The 8,472-nt window shown below is 40.3% G+C and overlaps 1 long non-coding RNA gene across 1 annotated transcript; it reads left to right on the top strand.

Moving 5' to 3' along the window:
• Nucleotides 1–6,726: 6,726 nt before the first annotated feature.
• On the top strand, nucleotides 6,727–7,535 carry LOC109490722. The gene is made up of 3 exons (XR_002144093.2): nucleotides 6,727–6,751; nucleotides 6,836–6,918; nucleotides 7,369–7,535. It is a non-coding gene; the product is annotated as an uncharacterized LOC109490722 (long non-coding RNA).
• Nucleotides 7,536–8,472: the final 937 nt, after the last annotated feature.

Genomic DNA, 8,472 nt, shown 5'->3' with positions numbered 1-8,472 from the left:
TTTACTTTCTCAGAAGTTTTATGGCGAAAACACATTTTCCAATAAGTACATTCCTCTCTTTCTCTGGGTTTCAAGCATAACACTTTAGATGTGATCAGTGGCTTGGAGCTGGAAGCACAGTCTGCTACTCCTGGCCAGGGAGGCCAGCGTGCTCAGCAGCCGCAGGCGGATGGGCAGAGCCGGTGTCCTAAGTGCCCACTCCTCTGGCTCAAATGGCCAGATCAGCTCCTCCTTCTGCATCTCCCGTGCAAGGTGGGTCGCATGTGCTGGGAAAGTTATAGAGAAAAGTGAAAGGAGGCAAAGTGGGAGAGATTTTTTATCTTCTGAGAAATTAAAACCCAGCTAATCAGAAGCTTCGATCAATCAGAACTCCCTTCTGTTGCAGTAGGAAGAGATAAGCCTTTCCATGACATAGGTAGGGTAAGCCATTTAGAAAAGAAAGCCTATGTCTTAAGTTTTATTATAGTGTGAGAATTTAAAATCAGGGATGGCCTTTATTTGTCTTTGTATCCTTCTCACCTAATATAGTGCCTAAAGTACCTTTGCACTTAATATATTTATTTTCAAATTCATTTTTATTTTCACCAAATAAGCATATGCTCATAGGTTTTTGGTTTTGTTTTTTTGACAGTATACTCTCAAACTTTATCATGAAAAACAGCAGCCTCCAGCTTTTGACATCCTGGTTCCATTCTCTAGAAACTTTAAAATATTTTGACTGTCTGACATTTTTCTTGTTGTTTCTACATAATACATTAATGCTGACTTTTCTGGATTTATCAGTTTTAGAAATTATTTGTTAACCAGGTGTCACCTTTGGAAACGGTCTATTGACCTATTACGGCAGATGGAGATCTAGCTGTTTGTCACTTCCTTTCCCCCTGACTTCTCCATCCTCACCTTTCCTTCGAGCACAGTGTATGTGACAATTCTTTTGAGTACTCACTTACATGCCTTTGTCCATGTAAACAAGTATTATTTGCTGCTGAACCAAGTGGATATTCTCTGATTATATTTTCTTTCTCGTATGTTTTGTTTTTTCTCAAGTTAGCTGCCTGCTTTTATGTTTACTTCTTTCCCTTTGCTGAAATTGTCTCAAATTTTTCAAGACTTCCTTCTGAATGCAGCACAGTTCCAATGGTCAATACTATTTTTCACACTTGTTGATATGTTGTCACAGGTATCAAATAATCTCTTAGCTCCATTTTAATATTTTTCCTTTGGAGACCTCTTGTTCTGTTTTTGCTCAAATCTTGAGGGGCTGTTCTCTACAACTGCTGAACATCTGTCATCTGTCTGTAGTATGAAAGCCTCTGAGGTGGCCCCTGGGGATCCCATCTCTTGGCGTTCATGTCCTTGTGTCATCTTGTCTCCATGGGTGTGGGTGGGAACTATTTACTCACTTCTGACACACTTATGTGCTAAGTGATCTTAGGTGAGCACTTACATGAATGCTTTAGAACACTTATGTGTTCAGAGAAGAAACAGGCTTAATTTGAACTAAACAGGAGCACTGGATATAAAATAAATGGCAGGATCAGAGACCTCTTAGAATAGATGGAAAACCATCCTGTGTGATCAGCCTATGTATTACCTGTTAAGTATCTGTTAATATAAACTACATAATTAGATCGTCAGCTTTTTAAGGGCAGAGAGGAGTCCTCATGTAAGTTGATTATTTGAAGTATTCAAATTAGAGTGCTACATCAAGCTTGTGTCCTCGGTGCTGTGTCCTTTCCTGCATGACCCCCATGACCCTCTCTGCTCCTTCCCTCCTTGCCCTGCCTCTGGCAGTTCTGCTAAATGACTGGGCTCATTAAAATGCAATCATTTTCATTTTAACCGTAAATGGGGGACATTCAGACTATGCCATTTCTCTCTGGTGACTTGGACTATTGGGAAACAGAATACATGTATGGAGTAGGTTTCATAGGACAGGGAAGAGCATTTGGAACGGCCAGCTGGTGAAATGCTCCCCTGTCAGCGGCATGATATCCCTCACTGCTTCATCAATAGTGATCATCCATTTCTCTCTTTGAAAACAAGCACTCTGGCTTAAGAGCCAGAAGTATAATGAGAAGGAGACCAAGTTTTCACAAATGAGAATTAATTAGTTACATAACATCTAAGTCATTCACGGGAATCTGTGAAAAAGCACTCTTGCAGGGACCGCTATTCACTGCAGTTGGACACACAGCATAGATCTGCTTTGCCATTCATACATGCAGGGTATCTACTCATGCTTATTCATCACAAATATTTTGGACAGGTGCTCAAGATACGCTTAGACAAAGAGAGAACAGAATGGAATTATATTCTGTAGCATCGCCAATGTTATATCTCATTCCAACACCGCTAGAACATTTATGGTCTAATTTCCTACTGGGTAAATGTGTAAAGAAAACATAAATGGCTTTGGAACAGATTGTTAAAAACAGGAGGCACCGGGGCGCCTGGTTGGCTCAGTCGGCAGAACATATGACTCTTGATCTCGGGGTTGTAAGTTTGAGCCCCACTCTGGGTGTAGAGATTACTTTAAAAAATAAAATATTTTTTAAAAAATAGGAGGCACCATTTCCTCCCTCCCTCCCTTCCTCCATTCCTTCCCTTTCTTCCTTCCTTTCTTCCAGTATCCTCTTCCTGCCACCTCTCTTTCTTCACTAATTAATTAACTCTTGTGCTCCATCCCTAGTCAGGCACAATTAGGAAGAGAATGCCTCTTCTAGCTTCACATCTGGGAATAATTTCTTCCATTAATCAGGCCCTAGGGAGTACATTTAAAAGCAGTCTCTCTCACAATCTAAAACCGTTTTGCAAAGGGACCTGCAGGCCAGTGACTTCTATACTGTTAAGCTCTTTGTTCATACCCTCATTTTACTGTCTGCTGTCTGCTTCCCCTTCACTCTACTTCCTTCGAACTCCTGATGGGGCAAGAGACTAATTTCCACTTGGATCTCTTCTCCCTGCCTTCTGTTTCTCAGCTTCTCCCTCCTCTCCCAGCAGGAGACGTCATCCATCATGTGGCAGGGGCTCTATAAAGGCTGGTGAAATAGGAATTGTAAACAAACAAGACATGGCACTGGAGAGGAACAGAGAAATGGCTGTAGGAGTTTGAAGAGAAATGTCCCAAAGCCGTGGAGTGGAGCCAAATCAAGGAATGAACAGGTAGAGCTCTAGCATGGCTGAGGTGGAAACGCGGTTATAAAATCTCTTCCCTCTGGGGACTCTGAGGAAATTACCTTCCCTCTCTGAGCCCTGCACCCTGCTCTTAGTTAAAATAGCATAATAATATCATCTTTTCCCTACCTCCCTGGACTGTAGGAGCATAAACTGAATAACATGTGTGAAAGCAATCCGAACTACTTGGATGTCAGGAGTGACAGACCCAAGGTGTGGCGTTATGATTTTCTTCCTGAAAGCTGCCGTTTAAAATAGTGACTTAATTAAGATTATTTGCTGTTAAAAGAATTAGTATATTTCATTTATGGTGATCTTTTAGTGACTAGAACCTAAAGGCATATAAAACATTGATTCCAATGACCATTAAAAATGGGATCAGCTGGTTTCTTAATTTAAGTAGTTGCCTCACTTTATTAGTCAGGAGAGGCTAGGCTTATGCTGTGGTAACAAACAACCCTGAAATGTCGGTGGTTTAACACCTCAAGTTATTGCCCACGCATGCAAAGACTGCTGGAAATCCAGGCAATTCTTCCGGGCAGTGGCCAGGATGGGGACTCCGTAGTCTGTGTTACTTCAGTCAGGGACTCCGCCATCTCAAGTGAGCCCCTCTCCATGATTGCTAGGGCACAAGAAACCAGATTGGAGAATCATGCAGAGCTTTTCACTGACTCAGTGAGGAAGTGCCACATCCCTTTCCCATTTGTATTTAATTTTTCAGAATTAGACAGATGTCCCTCCCTCCTTCTGAAGTGCTGGGAAGTGTAGTCTCCCTTACATACCCAGAAAGAGAGAGGAGCTGGGTATTGGGAAGCATTAATAATGTTTACTGTACTACCATCCTTACTGAGGCTGTTGGAGCATGTTCCCAAGTCCATGGATAATAAAGCAGAACAGTAATAAAGTTGAAAGGCAATCCAGCACTAACAGTTTATTCTTAAAGACAAGGGAATGAAGATGTTGTGAGGTCATGAGGTCGGTAATGATGAGTCAGGACTAGAACCCAGAAATCTTGATGCTCACTCCAGAACTCCCAGTCTAACGACGTTTCCCAAGTGCTTTCCTTGGGAGGTTAATAGATATCTGTCTCACACACACACAAAAGTGGTTCCATGGTCAAATTAATCCACAAGGACTGGTTAAACACTAGGATAAACAAGTTTAACTACATTTATTTGCAGCAGAACTCCTCAGAGCCTTTAACATAGTAAAGGACATTGTGAATCTTTCGGTGCCAGAGTATCCAGACATTACTGACCATTTTTTGAACACAGGAAACATCCCCTTCCCGGCAATATTTATTTTCTTCAGAGTACCTTGAGATGATCACACTATCATATCACACTTGCAAAATTGTTATGGAGACAAAGTTAATCTTTGGAAGTTGTTTAGTAAATAGATATTTTTTTCTCTCCACCCCTCCTTAGGCACCCATTTCATTCATAATTCAAAATCATTCTGATTTTAAAAATCATATCCCACTGATACATACCACCATTTTTACATTCATACATTGTTTCCACTCATATAACAAATATGTAGTGAGCACACACTTTATGCCAGGTCTGATATTGATGTTAGATATTTAAAGGTGAACAAGATGTGATCACTGTTTTTATTTTGCACATAGACTAAAATGGGAGACAAAACCCAAATAAACAATATAACAAAATGTTCTAAGTGCTGTTATAGACACAGGAATAACATTCCGTGGGTACACAAAATAAATGTGACCCAATTCTGCTCTTTCCAGTGAATTAAAACTCCTAAGGGATTTTCTCAGGAACTATTATTAAGTCTCTCCCATTTGTTACTTGAACAAGTGATTTCCTGGATCTCAGTGCTCAGTTTTTCTCGTATACTCCTTATGCTGTATCTTAACCACTCTGGCCTACTGGGATAAGCAGACGATGTCTTTTGGAATCTTGGCTTAGTAGCTGATGCAGTAGCTCTCCCTCCTTACTCCTGTCACGTGCAGATTTGATAGCCTTCCTTGTACATTTTCATCCAAGTCCATAACAACTTTGTTCAAGGCAGGGCCAATGACCCACATAGAGAACTACTCCCACTGTTAGAAAACTTTATGCCCGTAGAGAATTATCTTCTGTCTTTAAACCAATTTCAGTTTAAGTGAAAGTTCCGAAAAAAACAAGAAACATTTAAATTGTTCCAAATGGGCCACTGCCTTCCAAACATTCTTTTTGTAGAAATTTGCAACAGAGAAGAGAGACCTTGTATTTGTTACTGATCCTTACTTGCTTACATGTCCTTTTCTGAATGCTAACTGAGTTCCTACTAGGGTGCCAGAGATGGTGATAGGCAGGGAGGAGACATTCAGTTTGATCCTGGGTGATCTTCTAAATTAAGTACCTTTACCCTCATTTTACAGGTGTAGAAACTGAGACAATGAGAATTTACATGTCTTGCCCAGAGAGAAACATACCAATAGATAGATGAGCTGAAATTCAATCTGGGTTTATTGAATTCCCAGATCCAACAAGTTGAATTCCAGCACATGCTGTATTTCATCCTGAGGACTCACTAGTCTCTGAATGCAAATATGCCAACCATTTTATTGACACTCGAATCCTCTTTCCTTATTACCAGCAGGATCTTTTCCGTTCATCTTTGGGAGTCCACAGGGATATATTACATATATTCTGCTCCACTGATTCCTAAACCCATCATCATTAAAATGGTCTGGGAAGATTTAAAAAAGAGATTCCTGGGCCCCACCTTTAGAGAATTTTGATTTGATAGGTCTAGAGTAATGTCCAAGAACCTGTATTTTTAAGAAAGCACTCTGACTGATCAGGATTTGGAATCAGTCAGGTTTTGGAACACTGGGGACTTTTCTGTTTGATTTGGGTTTTTTTATGTCTTATCATAGATTGGGATTGGGGATTGAGGCCCAAGTGGAGGGTAAATGATCAGCGAAGCATCCTGTGATGGTAAATTTCGAAAATTAAATAAAGCTATTAGCTCTCTTTCAGTGGTTCCTGGTACCATCTTCCCATCTCAACACTACAGTCCAGGAATAAAAAAACTAGGCTTTGGTCTTTCTCCTTCCTTATCTGCCAAAAAAGGGTGAAGAGGGATAAAGAACAATGATGACTGTACCATCACAACATAGTTGAAATGTGAACACGCCACTCCACCTCGCTCCTAGTCTAGCCTAATCATCTTTCTGGGGGGCTACAGCAAGATCCTTCTAATTTGGTTTCCTGCTTCTAGTCTTATCCCTTTACTCTAGCCTTGAACTTGAATGTAATAAACTGCCCCCTACTGCAATTGGTATAAATATGTTTCATGCTTTGTCATCTTCAGCAGGAGATTGTGACCTCCCAGAATACACATCTGTACTCAAATTTTAATTATTTTTGCATTGCACAGAATAGTGCCTGACACTCGTAGCTGATTAGCAAAACTGAAAAAGGAGGAAAAGAGCAATAGATACTAAAAGAGGAGAAAGAGAAAGACAAAAGAGCTGCAGGTGAAGGAAGAAGATGATAGTGGAGAAAGAAAAGAAAGAGAAAGTGGAGGAGAGACAAGAAGAACAAGAAGAGGAAGGAAGGTAAGGAAGAATGGTGAACATTTGACAAGGAGAAGAAAACAGGGAACGGGACTTCCCTGTTAGCCAGTATCTCTCATTTTCCAGATCGAACAGGTTGTGACTCCCAGGAAGCTTCAACCTATACACCATGACGCTTCTGCCTCCCTTGGAAAGCATTAAGCTACATGGTAAGCAATAGCGTAAAACTCGGAGATCCACCAGTAGTCTTCACTGATGAGTTCAGAACCCCTGCTGGAAAGTGCACAAAATTCAGGAGAGCATTCTTACTTTTTATCTCATCGTTTTAATATTGGCAAGGTTGTCTTGTGCTCAGGGAGAGAGGGGGCTTAAGCTCTCACACTCTTCAAGAGCTGCAGTGTTCCAACTCGAAGTCTCTTCCATTAACATCCCTGACTTTGATCAGAAAATATTAGCGATACGGGTGGGTTTTCTCCATCCAGAAATATGAAAGGAAGTCTTCCCTTTTGCTCCCTTGGAAGATTGTCTTTTCTCTAAACACATTATTGATTTTTCCTTTTCTCAAGCATAAACCCAAACACTTATAAACATATTTATAAACCCAAACAGTTATGTATTGTTTACTTTCCTCTTCTCATTTTCATTATCTTTGCCATCAGGAAATCTCAACAAATTGTCCTGCTAGAGTGGCTACCTTGATACTAATGGACATAAACATAACCAGGAATTGGCTTGCATGGCAAAGTCAGTATGGAAAGAAGAGGAGAAAAGGTAGGTATTTTTGGAATCATGCAGAGGAGTAGTCAGAAATTGCCATTGGGCTGATGTGCCCATTAGTCTCTTGAAAATGAAGTTTATAGTTCCAGCGTGTCAGGGCATTGCTTCCTTAGAAATGCCCACATGTGCTCTTTCGGTTAGGCACCTTTACAAAAGCCACTCTTCTGTATAAATAAATGTTTCTCATAACTGAAATGGTTTCAAGTCCAAAACTGAAAAATGTTAACAGATATTGGTATACAAAATATGAATTTCTCTACTCATTTGCCTTGTTGAACAGGGAGTACTGAACTCGTAACAATTTTTCTGATAAACAAGGATTATTCTTCTGGGCTTCCATTATTCAGTTTGATAGTGGTAGAGGTTTGTGTTGCATTGCAGTTTTCTGTTTTCTTCTTCTATGTTAAACAATACATTATGATCTTCAAATCTCTCTCTCTCTCTTCCTTTTTCTTTCCTTCCCTCTCTTGGACTCTCCTACCCTTAGGTTTATTCTATAAGCCTGTCAAAGCATATGGTTCGGGTGCTTGAGCTTGGTAATGGCTATTTCATGAAGTCAAGGGCATTTTTTTTTCCTAATTTAAAGACATATCTGGAGGGTTGAGTTTGCTAGAAATACAAACTGAAGAAAATGGAACACTGCTTTATCTAAATTCACACATTGCTTCTTAACCATAGCAAGAAACTCTCCAAGTAGTCATTTATCACTTCTCATCACACAGTGTTTTTATAGTTTAAATGCTCACTGAACTTCTATTTTAACTTTCTTTCAGATTACTACCTTATGCCGGTACAGACTGCTCAGGCCAGAAACACACTGGTCAAGTCCTGAGCTACTCTGTGTGTGTGTGTGTGTGTGTGTGTGTGTGTGTGTGTGTGTGTGACAGAGAGAGAGAGAGAGAGAGACAGGGAGACAGCGGAGAAATTGTTTCTCAATCTATTTTANTCTGTGTGTGTGTGTGTGTGTGTGTGTGTGTGTGTGTGTG

The sequence above is a fragment of the Ailuropoda melanoleuca genome, chromosome 16, assembly GCF_002007445.2.
Source record: "Ailuropoda melanoleuca isolate Jingjing chromosome 16, ASM200744v2, whole genome shotgun sequence".
Lineage (NCBI taxonomy): Eukaryota > Metazoa > Chordata > Mammalia > Carnivora > Ursidae > Ailuropoda > Ailuropoda melanoleuca.
Note: the sequence above shows the minus strand (reverse complement) of the source record. Positions and strands in the feature narration are given on the sequence as shown.